At 40.4% G+C, this 23,294-nt stretch overlaps 1 protein-coding gene and 1 non-coding gene across 4 annotated transcripts in view; both read right to left on the reverse strand.

The window, feature by feature from the left end:
* Positions 1-23,294, reverse strand: part of CBFA2T2 (CBFA2/RUNX1 partner transcriptional co-repressor 2) — a 161,763-nt gene that overhangs the window by 117,320 nt on the left and 21,149 nt on the right. The gene's annotated exons all lie outside the window — the stretch shown is intronic.
* On the reverse strand, positions 17,970-18,076 carry LOC116596626. The gene has a single exon (XR_004288214.1). It is a non-coding gene; the product is annotated as a U6 spliceosomal RNA (small nuclear RNA).

A 23,294-nucleotide genomic window follows, 5' to 3' on the forward strand; every position in this document is an offset into this window, starting at 1 on the left:
CCCACATCAGGCTCTCTGCTCAGCAGGGAGCCTGCTTCCTCCTCTTTCTCTGCCTATTTGTGAATAAATTAAATCTTAAAAAAAAAAAAAAGAAAGAAAGAAAGTAAAAGAAAAAAGAACAGAACAGACAGGGGCGCCTGGGTGGCTCAGTGGGTTAGAGCCTGTCTTCAGCTCAGGTCATGATCCCAGGGTCCTGGGATGGAGCCCGGCATTGGGCTCTCTGCTCAGCAGGGAGCCTGCTTGCTCCTCTCTCTCTCTCTCTGCCTACTTGTGATCTCTCTTTGTCAAATAAATAAATAAATCTTTAAAAAAAATAATAAAATAAAAATTAATATTTTCATATAGATATTGTGTCAGTCAAATAAATAAAAATTTTAAAAGTTTTTTTTTTAAAGATTTTATTTATTTATTTGACAGAGAGAGGTCACAGTAGACAGAGAGGCAGGCAGAGAGAGAGAGAGGGAAGCAGGCTCCCTGCCGAGCAGAGATCCCGATGTGGGACTCGATCCCAGGATCCTGAGATCATGACCTGAGCCGAAGGCAGCGGCTTAACCCACTGAGCCACCCGGGCGCCCCAATAAATAAAAATTTTAAAAGAAAAAAAAAAGACAAACTGGACTTAATGAAAAATTTTAAACTTTGTATATCAAAAGAAACCATCCACAGAGTTAAAAAGGCAACCCAGAGAATGGAATACTTGCAGATCATGTATCTGATAAAGGATTAACATCCAGAATATACAGTGAACTCCTAAAATGCAACAACAACAAAACAATCAGATTTTAAAATGGGCCAAGGACATCAATAGACATTCCTCCTAAGTAGATATACAAAATCCTGGTGCATTGTTGACAAGAATGTAAATGGTACAGCCACTGTGGAATATAGTATGAAGGTTCTTCAAAAAATTAAAAACAGAATCACCATATATCCCAGCAATTAACTGCACCTCTGGTTATATACTCAAAAGTATTCAAAGCAGGGTCTTGATGAGGTTTTTGTACACCCATGTTCATGAAAGCATTATTTACAACAGTTAAATGTGGAAGTAAGCTAAGTGTCCAATGATGGATGAATGAATAAATAAAATGTGCTATTTATGTACCATGTATTATTCAGCCTTAAAATGTAAGGCAATTCTGTAATATGCTACACAACATGATGAACCTTGAGGACATCCTAAGTAAAGTATGTCAGGAGCAAAATGACAAAATACCGTATGATTCCACTGTTACACTTATACAGGGTACTTAAGAGTTGTCAAAATCATTGAGATCTAAAGGGGCTGGGAGGAAGGGAAGAATGGGGAATTACTGTTTTAAAAGTTAAGGAGGGGCGCTGCGTGGCTCAATTGGTTAAGCTTCTGCCTTCGGCTCAGGTCATGATCCTAGGGGATCCAACCCCACATCAGGCTCCTTGCTTAGCAGGGAGCCTGCTTCTCCCTCTCCCTCTGCCTGCCTGCCGCTCCCCTTGCTTGTGCGCACGCGGGCGTGCGCTCTCTCTTGCTCTCTCTGTCAAATAAATAAATAAAATCTTAACCAAAAAAAAAAAAAAAAAGGAATGCCCTGTTCCTCTGATCAAATTCAGCTTCAGATTCAGCTCCTACTACCTTCTCCTTGAGAACTTCCCAGGTTTTCTAGTCTCTGTTCATCTCTCTCTTCTCTGAACTCCAATAATCGTCTGCTTTTACCATATACAAACCTTTTGTTTGGTCCTACACCACATACTGTCTTGAATGTTCTCTTAGTTGTTTTATGAATTTGTCTTTTTTCTTTTTTTAATGTAGTACAAGTTTTTATGATTTTTTTTTTTTTTAATTTATTTGACTGACAGACACACAATGAGTGAGGGAACACAAGCAGGAGGAACAGGAGAGGGAGAAGCAGGCTTCCCGCTGAGCAGGGAGCAGAATCGTGGGATGGAGCCCCATTTTGGGCTCTGTGCTGAGTGTGGAAACTGCTTGGGATTCTTTCTCCCTCTCTCTCTCCTTCTGCCCTTCCCCCTGTTCACATGCACAATCTCTAAAAATTAAATAAGTAAATAGATAAATCAGGGCTTTAAACCATGTGGGCCCAGAGCTCACATGATGAAACACTCCTGAGGAACTTGTTAAAATGCACATTCCCAGGTCCTTGTCAGACCCCACAAATCAGAATATCGAGGACGGGATCCAGAAATCTAAACTTTAACAAGTTCAGATTTTATTTTATACACTAAAATCTGAGAAATCATGGCACGAAGAGATGCAAATATAATTAAGACAAATTCCCTTTGATATGATTGTTAATATAGTAGGAGATAAATGTACACGTATTCAGATTATTCAGATACAATAATTTAAGATAGAAAGTAAAAAGTTCCAAAAAGACAGGGTTAAGTCTCTTCCAGCTAAGCAAATAACAAGAAAGACTTTGTGGAGAAGACAGGTGGGTTCTGAGTTCAGGTGAGTTGGGAGAAATGTACCTACTATAACCAAGGAAAATGGAAAGAACTAAGACAAGAAAAAAACACAAACCCAATTTCATACAGAGAACATATCAAAGTGGCAGAGCATCAGCCTAGGCTAGAATGTATAAGCCATGCTGTCCACCATCATTAAGCCACGACTTAGCATTGGACAGGAGCAGAAACACATCTTCAGCCCTAGAAAGGCCTCCACATAAGGAACTGAACTGTTTCTCTTCTTTCTTTGCTCAGCTACATGAATCATGGTACCAGTATAACGTAAGAATGATGACCAGCCAATCTCCAGCCAATGGAGATAGGGCAGGTGTACGGATTTCCATTCCTATTCTAAACCAAAATCATGACTCTAACTTGGGCCTAAACTGCTTCTTATCACTTGACCTCTCAACAACCTGATTGATGACTGTCACCTTTAGTATCCTCAGTGCTGGACCACATTCTTGACTTAACCTATAATCTAAATTCAAAAAAATAGTAGCCATTAAAGAAATATCTTATCACAGTTCCTCATGGTTCCATGGGGAAGGCTGGGTATCAGACGGTATTGGTTCCAGAACACAGCTCTCTTTCCAGTGTCCCACAGGGCATCTGAAACTCTCCTCTCAGGAATTTTCAAAATGCTTTACTGACTTCTTAGGGCTTAAGGCATGAAGTCAGTACCTCCTACTTGCACAACTTTAGGGTTACTTTTCGCATTATATTCTATGTGAATGGCACCCCCTAGAGCACAGCTCCAGAATACCAGGCCAGCAAGCCATATGCCAGTTAAGTGTTTCACAAGTACCCTGCTTGTCAAGATTTTATTAACATACTTTATATTCCAAGCACTAAGGAAAGTTCAAACAGCTCTGAATGACTGCTGCGGATATTTAACGTGACAAGCAAAATTAACCTGTATCCATCTGGTTTTAAAACCCATTATGTTGGGTCACCTGGGTGGTTCAGTGGGTTAAGCCTCTGCCTTCGGCTCAGGTCAGGATGTCAAGGTCCTGGGATCGAGCCCCGAATCCGGCTCTCTGCTCAGCAGGGAACCTGTCTCTCTACCCCGATCCCCGCCTCTCTGCCTACTTGTGATCTCTCTCTCACTCTGTCAAATAAATAAATAAATAATCTTTAAAAATAAAAAGTAAAACCCATTATCTTACAATGCTAAAAGCCGAGTAAATCTTCTAATAAGCATGGCCTTACCATGGAACTTGAAGTCTTTTTTTTTTTTTTTTTTTAAGATTTTTATTTGACAGAGAGAGAGAGATTACAAGTAGGTAGAAGGGGCAAAGAGGGAGGGAAAGCAGGCTCCCTGCTGAGCGGAGAGCCCAATGCGGGACTCAATCCCAGGACCCTGAGATCATGACCTGAGCCAAAGGCAAAGGCTTAACCCACTGAGCCACCCAGGCTCCCCTGTAAGAGCTATTTCTTCATGCATATTAATCAGATTACCATTTTTAACCTGTATATATGGATAGCTGTATATATGTATGTGTGTGTATGTACCCTTAAAGAAGTACTGAGCAGGGTGGAGCCTGGGTGGCTCAGTGGGTTAAAGCCTCTGCCTTAGGCTCAGGTCATGATCTCAGGGTCCTGGGATCAAGCCCCAAGTCAGGCTCTCTGCTCAGCAGGGAGCCTGCTTCCCTTCCCCTCTCTCTGCCTGCCTCTCAGCCTACTTGTGATCTCTGTCAAATGAATAAATAAAATCTTAAAAAAAAAAAATAGAAGAAGAAGAAGAAGAAGAAGTACTGAGCAGGGGTGCCTGAGTGGCTCATTTGGTTAAGCATCTGCCTTAGCTCAGTTAATGATTTCAGGCACCTGGAATCGAGTCCCACATCCAGCTCTCTGCTCTGCAGCAAGTCTACTTCGTCCTCTGCCCCACCGCCCACTCATATTCTCTCTCTCTCAAATAAATAAAATCTTTAAATAAGTAAACAAATAAATAAAAATGTTTATAAAGTAGCACAGAGAGAATAAATTATTTAGCTAAGCAGACCTCCATCCTGTTACATGAATGACCCTGATAGCTAAAATCACAATCTTTAATGTTAATTACTATTCTTTTTTTTTTTTTTTTTTTTAAGATTTATTTATTTGACAGAGATCACAAGTAGGCAGAGAGGCAGGTTGGGGGTAGGGATGCAGGCTTTCTGCTGAGCAAAGAGCCCAATATGGGATTCAATCCCAGGACCCTGAGAACATGAACTGAGCCAAAGAGACAAGAACAAGAGGCCTAACCCACTGAGCCACCCAGGTGCCCTAATTACTATTCTTTCAAAGCTACCTTTTCTTTATAAAATTTTTATCTTCCAATTTATTGTTATGGAGTTTTTCTTTTTAGGTAAGCTTTAGGCCCCACATGGGCCCTGAACTCACAGCTCAAATCAAGTGTCACATGCTGAACCAACTGAGCCAGCCGGGGGCCCTAAAGCTACCTTTAATCAGATAGAAATTTCCATTATGTCATATAAAATTCAACTTATTTGCCCCTAAAATTTTAATTTCATCTAAAAAAAAACCAACACACTTTACAAAGTATTTTGTTGTGCTGCTTGTAAATTAACTGGAGAATCAACTAATTATTTTAGTACCTATGACACATCTGTTAGGCTTTTTGATTAATGCAAAGATGTTCAAAAAGTCGCAGTCCTTAAGTTTAGTAAGATATCAACTCAACAGGGATATAAAGAATGCAGAGAAAGAAGAAAAAAAGGAAAACCAAAAACTAGAATGCAGGAAGATGAGAAACTGAAGCAGACTCCACTGATCCTGAAATATGAGTAAGGACGCCGAGGCCCTGAAAAGCAAAGAGGGTACATCAAGATGGAGTAACAGCTTCAGTGACATTACAGAACTAAGAAAAGCAAGCATTCATTCATTCACTCAGTGTTTGCACAGTGCCGGGCTGCTAAGTATTTACTGACTACTCACAAAGCATTCCAGGCACAGAGCTAGCTAGGATTACTATGTTCTTTCTTTTAACCCTCACAACATATTGTGAGGAATTTCTCCCATTTTATTCTCTTCCTACAGATGAGCACCGAGTAGCCAGAATTTAAAAAGACTTTGCCCAAGATTACAAGAATATTAAGTGGCAAAACAGGAATTCAAACCCAATCTCTCAATCCCACTCTGAATCTCCCCCCCGCCCAATGTTTTTTGGGTGGGGAGCAGACGGGAATAAGTTGGACTGGAGAACACAGATATCAATTATTAGCAGGAAGGAAAAGATCCCAGTGGGAAGGGATAAATATGTTAGGACTTCATGTAAGTGACACCTGGGAACCATGATATGGCCTTGAACAGAATGAAAGCAGTGTTTTCTAAAGGCAACTTTCCACAGCTGCTAGTGAGAGAGGTATGAGAAAAGAATGTCTGGTATTAGAGAGACTTTGCCATTAAGTGACTGAAAACAAACAAACAAAAAGATTTGATATGATATGATAATGCCTAGGAAGTAGAAGGTAACAAGAAAGGATGGAAAAGGACAGACTCTCTGAAGCAGTGACAACACAGAGGACACTGTGAGAAGTTAAGTAAGAAAGAGGCACCTGGGTGGCTCAGGTGGTTGAGCGACCAATTCCTGACTGGCTCAGGTCATGATCTCAGGGTTGTGGGGTCAAGCCCCACATAAGGTTCCATGCTCAGTGCTGAGCAGAGTCTCCTTGTCTCTGTCCTTTGCTTCTCCCCCTGCTCACTCAGTCTCTCAAATAAATAAATTTAAAAAAAAAAAGTGATAATTTTAAGTACTTACAGATGGTGTAGATAATCCAATGGAAGCTACAAAAAAACTATTTCAATGAATTTAGCCAAGTTGCAGGATGCAAGATCAATATGCAAAAAACAACTGTATTTTAAAAAAACCAAACAAAACACTAAAACTGTATTCCTGCATAGTAGCAATGAGCAAACAAGTTTAAATTAAAAATAAAAATAATTACAGTGGTATCAAAAATTGTGAAATAATTTAAGAGATAAATTTGGCAAAGATGTGTAAGACCTGTACTCCAAAACTTTGCTAGGAAATACTGGTGAAGAACTAAACAAATGGAGAGACATGTTAAGTTCAAAGATGAGAAGATTCAATATTGTTAAGATGTCAATTCTACCCCCCAAAGGATTCAATGCTTTTGAATATCAAAATCAAAATCCCAACATGCGTTTTCTGTAGGAATCAGCAAGCTGATTCTAAAATTTATCTGAAAATGCAAAGAACCTAAAATAGGCAAAACAACTTTGAAAAAAAATAGAGTTGGAGGGCTAACACTACCTGATTTTAAGTTATAGTAAATCAAACTGCAGTACAGGCATAAAAATAAGACAAACATATCAAAAGATGTAGAAATAGACCCACACATATATGGACAACCAGTTTTTGACAAAAGTATAAAATAAAGGCAATCTACTGGAGAAAGGACAGTCTTCAAAAACTGATGCTGGGGCGCCTGGGTAGCTCAACTGGTTAAGTATCCGACTCGATTACAGCTCAGGTCATGATCTCAGGGCCTTGAGACCAAGCGCCTAGTAGGGCTCTGTAATGGAGTGGAGCTGACTTAAGATTCTCTCGCTCTTTAAAAAAAAAAAAAAAAAAAAAGATATTCAAAAACTGCTGCTATGGGGCACCTGGGTGGCTCAGTTCTTAGCATCTGTCTTTTACTTGGGTCATGGTCCCGGGGTCCATCAGGCTCCCTACTCAGCGGGATGCCTGCTTTTCCCTCTCCCTCTGTTCCTGCTTGTGTCTCTGTTAAATAAATAAATAAATAAATATTGTAAATTAAAGAAAAAAAGAATTCTGATGAATACCTGACACCATGGTATGTAAAATGAGCTTATAATGACAATAGTCATGAATGTAAAACCAAAAACTATACAACTGCTAGAAGAGAGCGTAAAAGAAAATCTTTGTAACCTTGGGTTAGACAAGTATTTCTTAGATACAAAAACAAAAGCAAAGCCCAGCACATAAAGGGAAAAAAACACTGATAAATTGTACTCTGAAAGACTTTTAAAAGATTCGATTTATTTAGTTATTTGTCAGAGAGAAAGAGCAGGCACAAGCAGGGGGAGACAAGCAGGGTGAGTGGCAGGCAGAGGGAGAAGCAGGCACCCTGCTGAGCAAGGAGCCTAATGCCCACCTTGATTCCAGGATCATGATCTCTGAGATCATGACCTGAGTGGAAGGCAGTGCTTAACTGACTGAGCCACCCAGGTGTCCCACTTCAAAAGACTTTTACAAGCTTCTACTCTTCAAAAACCACTACTAAGAGAATAAAAAGACAAAGTACAAACTGGGAGAAAATCTCTGCAAACCATGTCCCAACAAAAGATTTATACCCAGGACTCCTGGGTAGCTCAGTCAGTTAAGCATCTGCCTTTGGCTTGGATCATGATTCCAGGGTCCTGGGATCAAGCCCGGAATTGGGCTCTGCTCAACAAGGATGCTGCTTCTTCCTCTCCGTCTGCCTACCACTCCCATGCCTGTGCTCTTTTTGTCAAAAATAAAATCAATCTTTAAAAAACAAGAAAAATTTATACCCAGAGTATATAATGAACTCTCAAAACTCTTAAATAAGAAAGTAAACAACTAAATTTATTTTAATGGGTAAAAGATTTAAATAGACATTTCAACAGAGAAGATGGATGGTAACTAAGCACTTGGAAATATTTTGGAAAAATAGTTTCCAACTGCTGAAATAATTCTGCCTCTATCAAACGATTCAGTGACGCCACTCCTATGCATTGGCAAACATTATTTGTAGTAACCAAAAAACGGAAAGAATTTAAGCATCTATCAACAGGTAAATAAAAAAATAAACAAATGTAATATACTCAAACAATGGAATACTACAATAATAAGATGAAATGAGCAACTAATACATGTAACATCTTAGGATAGTTATGTGGAAAGAAATGAACTTAGAAAGAACAAAGAAGACCATGAAGGAGGGAATACAGTCAGGATGACTTCATTTATATAAAATATAAATATGTATATATCAAATTCTAGGAAATGCAAACTAATCTATAGTAACTAAAAGGAGATCAGTGTTGGAGCACTTGGGTGGGCTCAGTTGGTTAAGAATCCGCCTTCAGGAGCTAGTATCCAAAACCTATAAAGAACTTACCAAACTCAATACCCAAGGAATACCCCAATCAAGAAACAAGCAGAAGGGGCTCCTGGGTGGCTCAGTGGGTTGAAGCTTCTGCCTTTGGCTCGGGTCATGATCCCAGGGTTCTGGGATCGGGCCCCACATGGGGCTCCCTGCTCAGCAGTGAGTCTGCTTCCCCCCCTCTCTCTCTGCCTGCCTCTCTGCCTACTTGTGATCTGTCTGTCAAATGAATAAATCTTAAAAAAAAAAAAAAGAAAGAAACAAGCAGGAGACATGAAAGACATCTCTGCAAAGACATCATGCAAATGGCCAACAGACACATGAAAAAGCGCTCAATGTCACATGACATCAGAGAAATACAATCAAAACCACATGCAGTACCACCTCACATCAGTCAGAATGGCTAAAATTTAAGTCAGGAAATTACAGATGTTGGCAAGGATGTGAAGAAAGGGGAACCCTTCTACACTATGGGTGGTAATGCAAGTTGGTGCAGTACAGACATTCCTCAAGAAGTTGAAAACAGAGCTACCCTATGACCCACCTATCGCACTACTGGGTATTTACCCCAAGGATACAAATGTAGTGATCCAAATGGACACCTGAACCCCGGTGTTTACAGCAGCAATGTCCACAATAGTCAAACTATGGAAAAAGCCCAGATGTCCACTGACACACGAAAGATAAAAAAGATGTGGTATATATGTATGTATGTGTGTACACACACACACACGAATATTATGCAGCCACCAAAAAACGAAATCTTAAATTGGCAATGACGGAACTACAGGGTGTTAATGCTAAGTGAAGTACCACGATCAGAATTACTGGAGCGCCTGCCTGGGTGGCTCAGTCATTTAAGTGTCTGCCTTCTTTCACTTTTTAAGAAAGTGAAACAGAGGGGTGCCTCGGTGGCTCGGTGGGTTAAAGCCTCTGCCTTCGGCTCAGATCATGATCCCAGGGTCTTTTGATCAAGCCCCACATCGGGCTCTCTGCTCGCCAGGGAACCTGTTTCCTCCCCCCTCTCTGCCTACTTGTGATCTCTGTCAAACAACAAATAAAAATCTTTAAAAAAAAAAAAAACTTGTCAAACTGTGCATTTTCTTTATTTATTTGATAGAGACACACCGAGAAGGGAACACAAGTGGGAGTGGGAGAGGGAGGAGCAGATTCACCATCCAGTAGGGAGCCTGATGCAGGGCTCGATTCCAGGATCCTGAGATCATGACCTGAGTCTAAGGCAGACGTTCAACCAATTGAGCCACGCAGGCACCCCCAAACTGTGCATTTTAAATCTATGTATTATGTGTCCATTATATTTCAATTTCAATTTCTTAAAAAGTTGAAGAATAAAACAAAGTATACAGCTAGAGAAAAAGTAATAAAGGTTTAAGAGGAGTCAGGAAGAAGCACTGTTTGTCCAGGAGGGAGTGGAGAGATCCCTGAGGATTCCATGCAGTCTGAAACAGCTGGATATGAGAAAATAGTGAAATAAGCCAAACATCATCTGTAGGCAGTGAGAAACATGGCTATGAAACACAAAGAAGAATCATTCCTTGAGAAAGAGCAGAGGACAGAGCACAAGGCAGAGGAAGGTACCAGGTTAGCTCAATACCTCATTAATCTGTAACACACTATTTATGGTGCATTCCCCCTTGGCCAGTCAGCTTTTCAAAATGCAAAAGTCAGATAGTTCTCCTGGCTTATTTCACTGATAAATAGAACTGAAACAAGAGATCCAGACAAAACCCATGTTCTCTCATGGGTCCTGTCCAGACAATCAAACTTGGCTCAGCTTGCTCTGAAATGGTATTTCTCAAAAAAGAGTCTTACACACCTTATATAATTCATCTTGATAATAAGCATTTCAAGGAGACATAGTTTAGTGGAAAATACTGAAACTAACTTATATTTTGAAATTGCTTAAAGCAAGGAGATACAGCTTATCCAAAGTACTCTTGTGTCATAAAATAACAAAAATGTCATGTTCTAAATAAACAGCCCAGTGAAAAGAGCTAAGAGAACTCTTACACTGCTGTCTGGATCAAGGATCCAGTCCCTACCCCCTTGCCCTACCCTTCTGCAATAAACTCAAATGCCACCTTCTCAGTAAAGGCTTCCTAACTCCCCTCTCTTACCGTGCTCCCGTGATAGAATAATTACACTTTTCTGCTCCTTGAACAACAGCACTTAGTTCCTTAAGCTATTAGAGGTTAACAGATGTCCTATTCATCAGAAACCCTAAACACACTATTCTGTACGTATCAGGTGCTACAACAAAAACAAAAACAAAACAAAACAAAAAAAAAAAGGGAGGAGAGTTTGGGGAGGCCTGGGTGGCTCAGTAAGGATCTGCTGTCAGCTCAGGTCATGATCTCAGGGCCCTGAGATAGAGCCCCATGTTTCCCTGCTCAGCAGGAATTTCGCTTCTCCCTCTCCCTTTGCTCCTCTCCCTATGCCCCCACCTCCACTCATGCTCTCTCACTCTCTGTAATAAACAAAATCTAAAAAAAAAGAGAAGAGTTTGACGGCATAAAGCCAAAGGTGACAAGAAACAAAGAGACTGAGAGCAAACCCAAGGCTCACCAGAGTTCTGGTTTCCCTAGATTAAGTGTGGAACTGCAGCTTAGTGGATTTTAGAGGATGGGTACTTGGGGGTTCATAACATTGTCTACTTTGTGTATATTCACAATTCTCCACATAAATTGTTAAAAAAGCAATAAAAGGTAGATGAAGATATGATCAAACTCTTTTGGTTCTTACTTTCCTACCTTTGAACTTTTCTTTCCTTTTTCCTTTAAACTTGATCTTTGCCAGCCTCCCGCTTTTGTTGTCAACAGGTCCTCTGGGTCATTAGCCATTTAACAAATGGTGGTTTGGAGGATAAAAGACAGACCCTTTGCAAAACCAGTGGAATTCCAAATGCTAGACTCTTGGCTCCACAATGTCTGATTCAGAAGAACTGCTGGGAGCTATTAGTTTAGCTCGCCCACCCAGGCATATGAAGACTCCGAGAGTTCTTTTTACACCACTCCCATATGCCTCTTATTTATGCCTACACAATTTTGGGATTGTGAGCTTTCATTGAGCACAGGGACCGATCAGATCCAGTATAACCACAGAAATTATTAGGAAGATCTAAGGATATGGAATCCAAAAGAAAGCAGTTTCAAATGTGGAACTGCAACAGATCAGAATTTTTCTAGTGGGCCAATAATAAAACAAAAATGCATTTTCAAAATCCCCAGACTCAAGATGAAAATACACAGTAACAGTATGTGAGATATACTCTAGCCTAAATGACAGTATCTGCTATTTTGTAAACTATCTCCTGCTTTCCCACTGAGTCTTTGCTAACATTCTCCTCTATACCTGTAACAGAGGCCTAAGTGATATTTCTCTATTTTTATTTAAAAAACAAAACAAAACTTGTTAAAGTGTTACTGCTTTCTTCTTTCTTGATACAAAGATAGTAGGGGTAATCTTATGCCTCATTTTTTCTTCTCCACCACTCGTAAAGAGGCAAGAGAGATGGGAAGATGTCCTACACTAGTTACACTAGAGCTGAATGAGGAACAGAAGCTATTAAAAAGAACAAAAAATGTCAAAACATGAAAATAACAGCTGTGAGCAGTACAAGGGGAAAGGGTTAAAACACTTCCTCACATCCGCCAACTGATGTCACCATGAGCCCAGGACCTGGAATGTGGTGGAACAGATTAAGTTGGTTCTTGGGCCGATAAGCTTGATTCTTGCCCCCCAAAAATGGACATATTAAAGAAAGTCGAACATAATCATATATACACCCTGGAAAAAGGTGTAGAGTAGCTTAAGAAACCACTTATAACTCATATTCTTGATTCCATATCCAAGAACTGGGGGGAGAAATATAACTTACAGTGAGTCAAAGGTGGATAAAGGCCTCACAGCCTCTGATTCAAAGCAGAAAAAGTAGCCAACCAAACAAGTGAAGCCAAACCTAGAGTCAGGATTCCAGTCACGATCTGCTATTCTTTTTATCACTTTGAAGTTACCCTTCAAGGCATGGAACTCTTGATCTTGGGGTCCTGAGTTTGAGTCCCCAATAAAAAAAAGCCTTTAAAAAATAAATAGTCATAGGGACGCCTGGGTGGCTCAGTTGGTTAAGCAGCTGCCTTCGGCTCAGGTCATGATCCCAGCGTCCTGGGATGGGATCGAGTCCCACATCGGGCTCCTTGCTCCGCAGGGAGCCTGCTTCTCCCTCTGACTCTGCCTTCCACTCTGCCTGCCTGTGCTCGCTCTCGCTCGCTCTCTCTCTGACAAATAAATAAATAAAATCTTTAAAAAAAAAAAAAATAAAAAATAAATAGTCATAAAACAAACTTATTATAAAAGACATACAAATTAAATGGTGTATAATAATTGTACCTAGGAGACTGGAGAGAATAACAATTTTTAGTTAAGGATTTAGCAAACTTTACCAAATATATACGGAGAGAGGTAATGCAAAAAAATCTTGTAACACAGTTGAGTACAGTGTACTGCCAACTTAAGAGTGAACAAAAGCAGTGTACTGCCAACTTATCCTGTAAAATTAGGAAACACTGGAATGATTACACACTCAGATAATGACAGGTGTGGAGATCTGCTTAGAACATCATTCAAATGCACACGTGCACAAACCTGAGTATGTGACTTTGTGCCCCAACTCTTACCCTAAATATTGCAATGCAAGCCTGATGAGTAAGATGCAGAAACAGGAGACCTTTCAAAGCCTTCTGACCACAAAGCAGCAGACTGGGATATATTCCTCACAAAGTGGTATTCAGAGAAACAGTCCACCCCACATGGAAATAGGCCTTACACACATACTTCCTTTATTTAAATCAATTTAAAATTCTTATGTGGCCTTACTGAAAAAAGATAGGAGTCGCCACAGTGTATCAATATCCTATAAGATAATTTATGGGGCACCTGGCTGGCTCAATCAGAGGAACATGTGACTTGATCTTGGGGTTGTGACTTTGAGCCCCATGTTGTGGCAGAAATCACTGATATAAAACTTTTTTAAAAAGCTAATTTATTTTAAAAAAAAAAGGCTAATTTATAATTCCAAATTGGGATTTTGACACTTAAAAACCCTTTTTAGGGGTCCCTGGCTGGCTTACTCAGAGAAGCATATGACTCAATCTCTGGGTCATGAATTTGAGCCTCACACTGGGTATAGAGATTACTTAAGTAAAAAATTTAAGGAAAAAAACACATTTTTAGGGCACCTGGGTGGCTCAGTGGGTTAAGCCTCTGCCTTCGGCTCAGGTCATGATCTCAGGGTCCTGGGATCGAGTCCCGTATCGGGCTCTCTGCTCAGCAGGAAGCCTGCTTCCCTCTCTCTCTCTCTGCTTGCCTGTCTGCCTACTTGTGATTTCGCTCTGTCAAATAAATAAATAAAATTAAAAAAAAAAAAACACACACACATTTTTAGTTCTGCCATAAAATAAATTTGTTCATCAAGCAGAGGTTTTGGTTTCATTAAAAAGCTTTCTGGCAGGGGCGCCTGGGTGGCTCAGTGGGTTAAAGCCTCTGCCTTCAGCTCAGGTCATGATCCCAGGGTACTGGGATCGAGCCCCGCATCGGGCTGTCCGCTCCGCGGAGAGCCTGCTTCCTCCTCTCTCTCTTTCTACCTGCCTCTCTGCCTACTTGTGATCTCTGTCTGTCAAATAAATAAATAAAATCTTTAAAAAAAAAAAAAAAGCTTTCTGGCAGGGGGCGGCTGGGTGGCTCAGTCAGTTAAGTGTCTGCCTTCAGCTAAGGTCATAATCTCTGGGTCCTGGGTTCAAGCCCTACATCACTCACTAGGGAATCTGCTTCTCTCTCTCTCTCTCTCTCCCCCCCCCTTTGCCTCTCCCCCAGCTCATGTTCTCTCTCTTGCTAATAAATAAATAAAATCTTAAAAAAAGAAAGAAAATGTTTCAGGTGGGGTGCTCAAGTAGCTCAGTCAGTTAAGCATCAGACTCTTGATTTCGGCTCAGGTCATGATCTCAGAGTCATGGGACAGAGGCCCACACTGGGCTCCTCACACAGCACAGAGCCAGCTCAAGTTTCTCTCCCTCTGCCCCTCTCCCCACTTTTACAAGATGCACACAAGCTCTCTCAAGTAAGTAAAATATTTAATTTTAATTTTTTTTAATATTTAAGTTCAATTAATTAAAAAATAATCTGTTACTGGTTTCAGAGGTAAATAAAATGTTTAAAAAAATATATATCCTCTTTCTCCCCATCTCCCCATATCTGCCAGGAACACTAGAGAGCATTCAGCACTACACGTGGGGGCATTTTATTTTATTTTATTTTAAAGATTTATTTAGGGATGCCTGGGTTGCTCAGTTGGTTAAGCAACTGCGTTCAGCTTAGGTCGTGATCCTGGAGTCCCAAGGTCAGCCCACATCAGGCTCCCTGCTCAGCAGGGCGACTGCTTTTCCCTCTGCCCTATCCCTCTCCCCTTTCACGCTCTCTCTAATTCTCTCTCTCTCTCAAATAACTAAATAAAAATAAAACCTCTTAAAAAAGAAAAAAGATCTATTTATTTATTTTTACAGGGAGAAAGAAAGAGAGGACACAGGACAGAGAGGGACTCCTCAAGCGGACTCCACACTGAGTGAGGACCCTGAACCAGAGCCCGGTACCCTGAGATCATGACCTGAGCCAAAATCAAGAGTTGGCAGCTTAAACAAGCGAGTGACCCAGGCACCCCACTTTGGAAAATCACCAACAAAAAGAACAAAAATGTGAAAACCATGGCACTAAGTATCCATAAAAAAGACTGGTTTATAGTATGAGAGCTGAAGCAAAAGACAGAGTGTCACCTTGTTCAGCTTCAGTTGGGAATATATTAGGGGACTCAAAATTTTCACTGCTCCGATCCCATCCAGTGACCACTATACACTGACTTGGGGATTACAGATAAACTTTAGCAAGCAGGCAAACCTGCAATACAGAATCTATCAACTGATTCTGAGTATAACGATAAACAATTGTGTATCATACAATGAATATTCTTCAGCCATAAAAAGGAATGAAGTACTGAGTCATGCTACGACATGGATAAACCTCAAAACATTAAGTGAAGTAAGTCAGGCACAGAAGGCCACATATTGTATTTTTCCCTCAATTTTAAACGACAATTACGGGCACCTATGTGGCTCAGTTGGTTAAGCATCTGCCTTCAGCTTAGGTGATGTTCCTGGGGTCCTAGGATGGGGCCCCATGTTGGGCTTCTTGCTCAGCAGGGAGTCTGTTTTCCCTCTCTCTCTACCCCTCCCGTACCCACTCTCTCTCTCTCAAATAAATAAAAGATTTTTTTTTAATGACAATTAATTCAGGAGAGTTTAAATATAATTCAAGCAAAGAATGTTTCTAATACTTTATATAGACATGTCAAGAACAGAGAAATCCAGAGACAGAAAGTAGACCAGGGGCTGGGAAAGGAGAAGATAGGGATTGATTATTAATGTGTATCGGGTTTCTTTCAGGGATGATGAAAATATTCTGGTATACAGTGGTGATGGTTGCACAACCACACATATATACTAAAACCCATTAAACTGTACACTTTATTAGCACATGGTCTGTGAATTGTATCTCAATAAAGCTGTTTATGAAAAAAAACTTCTATCTTATTTCCTGACTTATGCAAAGTAATCATAGGACTTTTTCAAATTAATACCCCCCGAAATATATACTTGACCATACTCCTATGTGGGTGTAACTTAACCAGCTCATTTCTAGCAGAGAAAGCATAAAGTTAACCCCTCCTCCAAGCTCACAGTTCTCTCTTGAGACTGATCCTGGTTTTTCAAATAATGTAACTGAGGAACACCTGGGTAGAACAGTCAGTTGGGTGTCTGACTCTTGGTTTCAACTCATGTTGTTATCTCAGGGTCATGGGAATGACCCCCTCACCAGGCTCCACACTCAGCGAAGAGTCGCTTGAGTTTCTCTCTCCCTCACACTCTGCCCCTCCCTCTCTCAAATAAATAAATCTTTAAACAAAAAAAACAAAAAAAAAGAAGAATGTAACTGAACATCTGATGAGGAAAAAAATTAACTTGTAACAAAGTTATTTTATTTGAATATAAGAACATTTGCAGGTTTGCAGCATATCCATCTAGGCAACTTCCACAAGAAAACCACCACAGTAACAAAAAGGGAGAGAAATGTTACCAATCACTCAAGAACACACAGTCTGAAAACCCTTTAGTTATTCTCAAGTCATACCATCTAAGAGCTGGTTACATAAGCACTTCTCTATTACAACTCTCAGATTCTGAATTCCAGCAACTTTTTCAAAGATCCCAAACTCACAACAATAAAAAAGAGCAAAGAGGGGCGCCTGGGTGGCTCAGTGGGTTAAGCCGCTGCCTTTGGCTCAGGTCATGATCTCAGGGTCCTGGGATCAAGTGCCGCATCCGGCTCTCTGCTCAGCAGGGAGCCTGCTTCCCTCTCTCTCTCTCTCTGCCTGCCTCTCCATCTACTTGTGATTTCTCTCTGTCAAATAAATAAATAAAATCTTTTAAAAATATATATATATTTTTTAAAAAAAGAGAAAAGAAAAAAATTTTAAAGGTCATGTAAAGGTCACCTAGTCTATCTAAGCTGCATATCCTTCTATCCTACCCAAATAAGAATTCAGCCAGTGTGATTCATGGCAAGATAGTTTGGATTTTTTTTTTTTTAAATAAATCTTGGGGTTTGTCTGTTTTTTTAAATTTCATTCTTTTATTTGAGAGAACAGTGGAGGGGAGAGACAGAAGAAGAGGGAAAAGCAGGCTCCCCACTGAGCAGGGGGCCTGATGCAGGGCTCCATCCCAGGGATCCAGGATCATGACCTGAGACCAAGGCAGACACTCACCTGACTGAGCCACCCAAGAGCCCCTAGTTTTGATTTTCTTAATAAAGGATCTTATTTGAGATTTATTAGGAAACATTCCGATTTTTATTAAATGCCACCTATGTACAAGCACTGAGTTACACCTAATTCCCTGAATCAAAAAGTATAAATACCTATATAATAATTTTTGTGGCCTTAAAACTGAAGTCTGTTCCAAAACCTGACAGGCAATAACATGGGGGTGAGGGGGAGAAAGACTAGTGAAATAAATCAGCTCTTAAACCAGAAGATTCTCCAAGTATCAACTCCATGTACCATATGTATTTGTTTGCATGTTACAAGCTATCTCCTCATTAGACTGAACACCCTTACAGGAGCAAGGAGTTCGTTTCAATCACTGCTCTAAGGTCTCTAAAATTTAAAACTATACCTAGCACATAGGAGGCACTCAATAAATATTTGAGTTCTGTGAATAAATCATATTTAAGTCAAATAATAAGATGTTTTTCTCTGGCCTCCCTGTATTAGAATTTTTTTTTTTTTTAAATATGGAACGCTTCACGAATTTGCGTGTCATCCTTGCGCAGGGGCCATGCTAATCTTCTCTGTATCGTTCCAATTTTAGTATATGTGCTGCCGAAGCGAGCACTGTATTAGAATTTTTATAAAACTTCATTTTAAACTTGCATATAAGAGGGAGAAATAAACAACCATGCACTTATTTTTCCTCCATTTTCTTTAAAATTCCTAATAACCCATAGTTGTTCAAAGTCTAAAGGCCAATGTAATGGATTTATTTTAGAATTCATGGCCAGGGAGATGAGCCGGTGTGGGGTCATCACTCAAAAAAGAGAAGCTATACATATGGTATAACCCATAGCTTTCATAGTGTTTCCCACTTTACCTCCAACTAGTAGACTGCTGCAAAATGACTCTTAAAGGCTCATCATTCCTCTACGCTTTCTGTTCATGAGGCATGGCTTCCTGAACCTTTCAACTGTGTTTTTTTTTCTTTTTTAAGATTTACTTATTTATTTTAGAGAGTGAATGTATGAATAGAGCCTGAGTCGGGGAGGGACAGAGGAAGAGAAAGAATTTCAAGCAGAATCTGCATTAAGCATGGAGCAGCTTTGGGCCTCACTCCCATGACCCTGAGATAAAACCTAGAGTTGGACACACAAATGACTGAACCACCCAGGTGCCCCTAAACTGGCTTTTTTCTTATCGTAACTGGGGACCTTCCTTGAGCCCTCTCAAATGCTGGCCACATATATCTCTTAAACTGAAGTACATAAATATGAAGTTAAACCTTAAGTTTTCCCTGCACACAGTCCAAAGATATAACTGTTTCTGAAACAATGTAATACAAGCTCATCTGCCTTTGTCGTCCCAGATGAGATGAAATTATGTACATAACCAGTTGTTCCTCGATATAATATGGCTTACTCATTTTGCTATTTCTCTGTTAAATATCACTGGATTTGAAAATTAAACTTAGCTTGAATCTTAACCCCTCTAAGGGTACTGCTAAGTATTTTCTCTAGATCTTAGTTTTTCTCATCTGTAAATAGAGACAAAGGTCATGACTGCTTTCTAGTCTCACTTCCAAGAACTGATGCTCCAAAGTCTGTATTTCTCTCTTCTTCCTTTTATTCTATATAGGATCTATGACTTTTTATTGTGCTCTTTTTTGCCTGAAAATCCCTTTTGCTTACTTCCCTTTGCTTACTTCAAAGAGCCTGCCATAAAGTATATATACATTATTATATATATTTTTTAAGAGTTTATTTATTTGAGAAAGAGAGAGAGAAAGCATGAGAAGGGGGGAGGTAGAGGGACAAGCAGACTCCCCACAGAGCAGGGAACCCAATGTGGGACTCAATCCCAAGATCGTGGGATCATGACCTGAGCTGAAGGCAGATGCTTAAACCACTGAGCCACCCAGGTGCCCCAACATTACTATGTATTTATCTTTAGAAGGAACTCTCAGTGAAGTTCATATAATGAGCTGGAAATATCCTGAAGTAACTAGAGTCAAAAATTAAAACTAAGTTTTAAAACAACCCAGGGCGGGGCACCTGGGTGGCTCAGTGGGTTAAAGCCTCTGCCTTCCGCTTGGGTCATGATCCCAGGGTCCTGGGATGGAGCCCCAGGTTGGGCTCTCTGCTCAGAAGGGAGCCTTGCTTCCTCCTCTCTCTCTCTCTGCCTACTTGTGATCTCTGTCTGTCAAATAAATAAATAAAATCTTTAAAACAAAAACAAAAACAAAACAAAACAACCCAGGGCAAGGGTCACCTGAGTGGCTCAGCTGGTTGAACAATTGCTTTTGGCTCAGGTCATGATCCCAGCATCCTGGGCTCAGCAGGGAGCCTTTTTCCCCCCTCTCCCTCTGCAGCTCCCCCTGCTTGTGTGGTCCTGCTCACTCCCTATCAAATAAATAAAATTAAATTAAATTAAAAATTAATTAATTAAAATAATCTTAAAACAACAACAACAACCCAGGGCACCTAGTGGCTCAGTTGGAAGAGCACATGACTCTCAAACTTGAGGTCATGAGTTCAAGCCCCATACCTGGTGTATAGATTACTTAAAATAAAAATTTTCAAAAAACCTTTAAATCATCTTCTCAGTGCTAATCCAATAAAAACACAGCCAAATTTATACCTTTTTTGTTCACTTTTGTTGTTAACCTGACCAGAGTCAACACCAGTAAGAAAGTTAAAAAGAAAAAAAAAGGTGTGCTTTGGTGTATGTGACTGGAGAGCTGTAGCTGAGGAAAAGCAATCAATTAGCTCTTCTCCTAAGTCTCACCAGCTGTGTTTTTCTGATGACACAGAATCTGCCCACCTGCTCCTACAGATGGTACAGCTGCAGCTTAAGTAAAACACCTGGTTCTGCACATCCATTCCATGCAGTTTGCTAGGAACAATGCTAGCAGATCAGGGAAGCCCAGGTCAGTGTTTTCATTTACTGCCCAGATTACAGCCAACTATAGATAGGATGCTAAATATGCATTTCATTCCCAAACACAAATACAACAACGTTTAAGTTACAATAATAATGCTGAAGAACTAAAAAAGGAATAAATAAATAATAATGTCAAAGAATTGTTACAAAGATTGTGACAATCCTAGATTACAAATTTGGCTGTCATTAACCACTTTCCAAACTCCTTAATTTAGAACATGTATAGTTAAGATAATCCTTCTTTTTAAAGATTTTATTTATCTATTTGACAGAGAGAGAAAGAGATCACAAGTAGGCAGAGAGGTAGGCAAAGAGAAGGGGGGGGGAAGCAGGCTCCCCACTGAGCCAAGAGCCCAATTCCGGGCTCGATCCCAGGACCCTGGGATCATGACCTGAGCCGAAGGCACATGCTAAACAACTGAGCCACCCAGGCACCCCTATAGTAAGATAATCCTAGTGAAATAAGCTCAATCAGCAGCAGCCAGTACTTCTTATTAAGAATGGTAGTGTCAGGGGTGCCTGCAGTGGGTTCAAGCCGCTGCCTTCAGCTTGGATCATGATCTCAGGGTCCTGGGATCAAGCCCCGCGTCGGGTTCTCTGCTCAGTGGGGGGCCTGCTTCCTCCCCCATCTCTGCCTGCCTCTTTGCCTACTTGTGGTCTCTGTCAAATAATCCACAGAAATCTTTAAAAAAAAAAAAAAAAGAATGGTAGTGTCAGTAGAGTAAATGTGCTGAACGAACAGATATTGCTAAATAAAAATCATGTGAAAAATGAGACTTTCTTCCTAATTTTACAACTGAGAAATTTTTTATTCTCCCCATGTGACCTTCAATTAACTTAACTTCTAATTTTCTCCCAACTGAAGAAGATTCATCTATATTGGTAAACTAAAAATAGTGATCATTTCCTGTATTAAAAATAAACCAAAAATACTCATGAGGTGATACATGATTTCCTGCCGTAAGCCATGAGTTAGTTTGAACATTGCCAAGTTACACTTTTTAGAGTATTTGATGGCTTCTGGAGAAAATGGTGTGAAATACTAGAAATCAGGGATAGCCCAGGAATACAGTAACCTACAGACAATGAGAGGTTGGCTAGCAAAAGGCAACACAGCAGTATCTGGTATATAAAAAAAAGCAATCAAATTCAAGTTACATGCCCTGGGTAGAAAAATAAAATCAATCAGTCCCTCCTCCCTACCACAGTCAGCATGAACTAGTCTCTCTCCCTAAAACTTTCTCAAACATCTCCATTTATCACTTTTGGCATAGTGTCCCCTAAGTTTTTCTTCTCTGTAATGCTTCCTCTATCAAGATTTAGATGGTCTTTCTGTCAGATTTACACCCTCTAAGGCAATGGTTCTCAAAACTGTTTTTAGACCACCTTTAAGAGAACTACTTAGGAAGCCTGAGGAAAATGCAGATTCCTGGGCCCTACCCCAATCTCCAATATTTAAGGAGGTGAAATCCCAGGAACTACATTTAACAAGCTTCCCCAATGCTTGAGGTACACACCAAACTACGAAATGCATATAGTAATTTCCCTCATTAATCATTATTTTAATATAAGCCTACATTTAACAGTTACTTGACATTATTCAGCTTCATTACTCTGGAATTCTGAAACAAATACAAGTTCATTTCTGTTTGGTCCGTCCTGTCTCCAGCCAACAGTCTACTTCATTAGCTCCCTCATTTGTCTCCTCCATCCCCTGATTGGCTCAAAGCAGATCTCATACAAATGTTGAACTTACCCCACAAAGGCAGCTTGATTTCCTTTTTCCTTCTGAGAAAAATATTAACAGCAGGGGATTTGGTTGTAATTTGATGAATGCATCAGGAAGTTAGATATCAAAAGCAAAATGCATAATCTGTCATATGTATCAGTTTACAATGGTGGGGGGGGGTCCACCAAAATATCTTTGTGGCATTAATGAGCTGAAAACTGGCAAGGCTTCTACAATTTAAGCCTAGAGAGTCTGAGCCACCTGAAACTTTTATTCCTCTATGTCAGCAATAGAATAAGGGACCTATTTTCATTTCCAGTACAGTTCTGCCCAGTTATGGGCTCATTAATTCCTCTTTCTACTATCAGACAGATGGAGAAATACCATCTCCTACCACCACAGGTAACAGGTGGATCTGCAAGAGCCAACTGCTCCAATGGACGACCTTGCACTTTCTGAGAAAGGGAAGAAGATTTGAAAGGTGCCTGGCAGCCTCATGAGGCAGTCTATCATATATCTGCCTTTTTATAGAGCATTTGGAAAGTTCTCTGAAATGAAAGGTGTGATCACTTTAAAGGCATCTCACTACTAACGTCGAACAAATCAATACTGAATGTTGCTGTCATTAATAAAACCTGTTCCAAGGTACTTAAAACAACTGTAGAGATAAATGTCTTTGGTCTTGTTTAAAGCAAAGATCTGGCAGAACAGTTTTTGTGGACTTCCCATCTGACCAGAAATTCTAAAGACTCTGTAAAATACTATGCATAGTATGACTCCACTTAAAAAACACTATAGGGGCGCCTGGGTAGCTCAGTGGGTTAAGGCCTCTGCCTTCGGCTCAGGTCATGATCCCAAGGGTCCTGGGATCGAGCCCCACATTGGGCTCTCTGCTCAGCCGGGAGCCTGCTTTCTCCTCTCTCTCTCTCCCTGTCTCTCTGCCTACTTGTGATCTCTGTCAAATAAATAATAAAAATAAAATCTTTAAAAAAAAACAAAACAAGGGACGCCTGGGTGGCTCAGTTGGTTAAGCAGCTGCCTTCGGCTCAGGTCATGATCCCAGCGTTCTGGGATCGAGTCCCACATCGGGCTCCTTGCTCGGCAGGGAGCCTGCTTCTCCCTCTGCCTCTAGCCTGCCACTCTGTCTGCCTGTGCTTGCGCTCTGTATCTC

This window comes from Mustela erminea, chromosome 7 (assembly GCF_009829155.1).
Source record: "Mustela erminea isolate mMusErm1 chromosome 7, mMusErm1.Pri, whole genome shotgun sequence".
NCBI classification, from domain to species: Eukaryota; Metazoa; Chordata; class Mammalia; order Carnivora; family Mustelidae; genus Mustela; species Mustela erminea.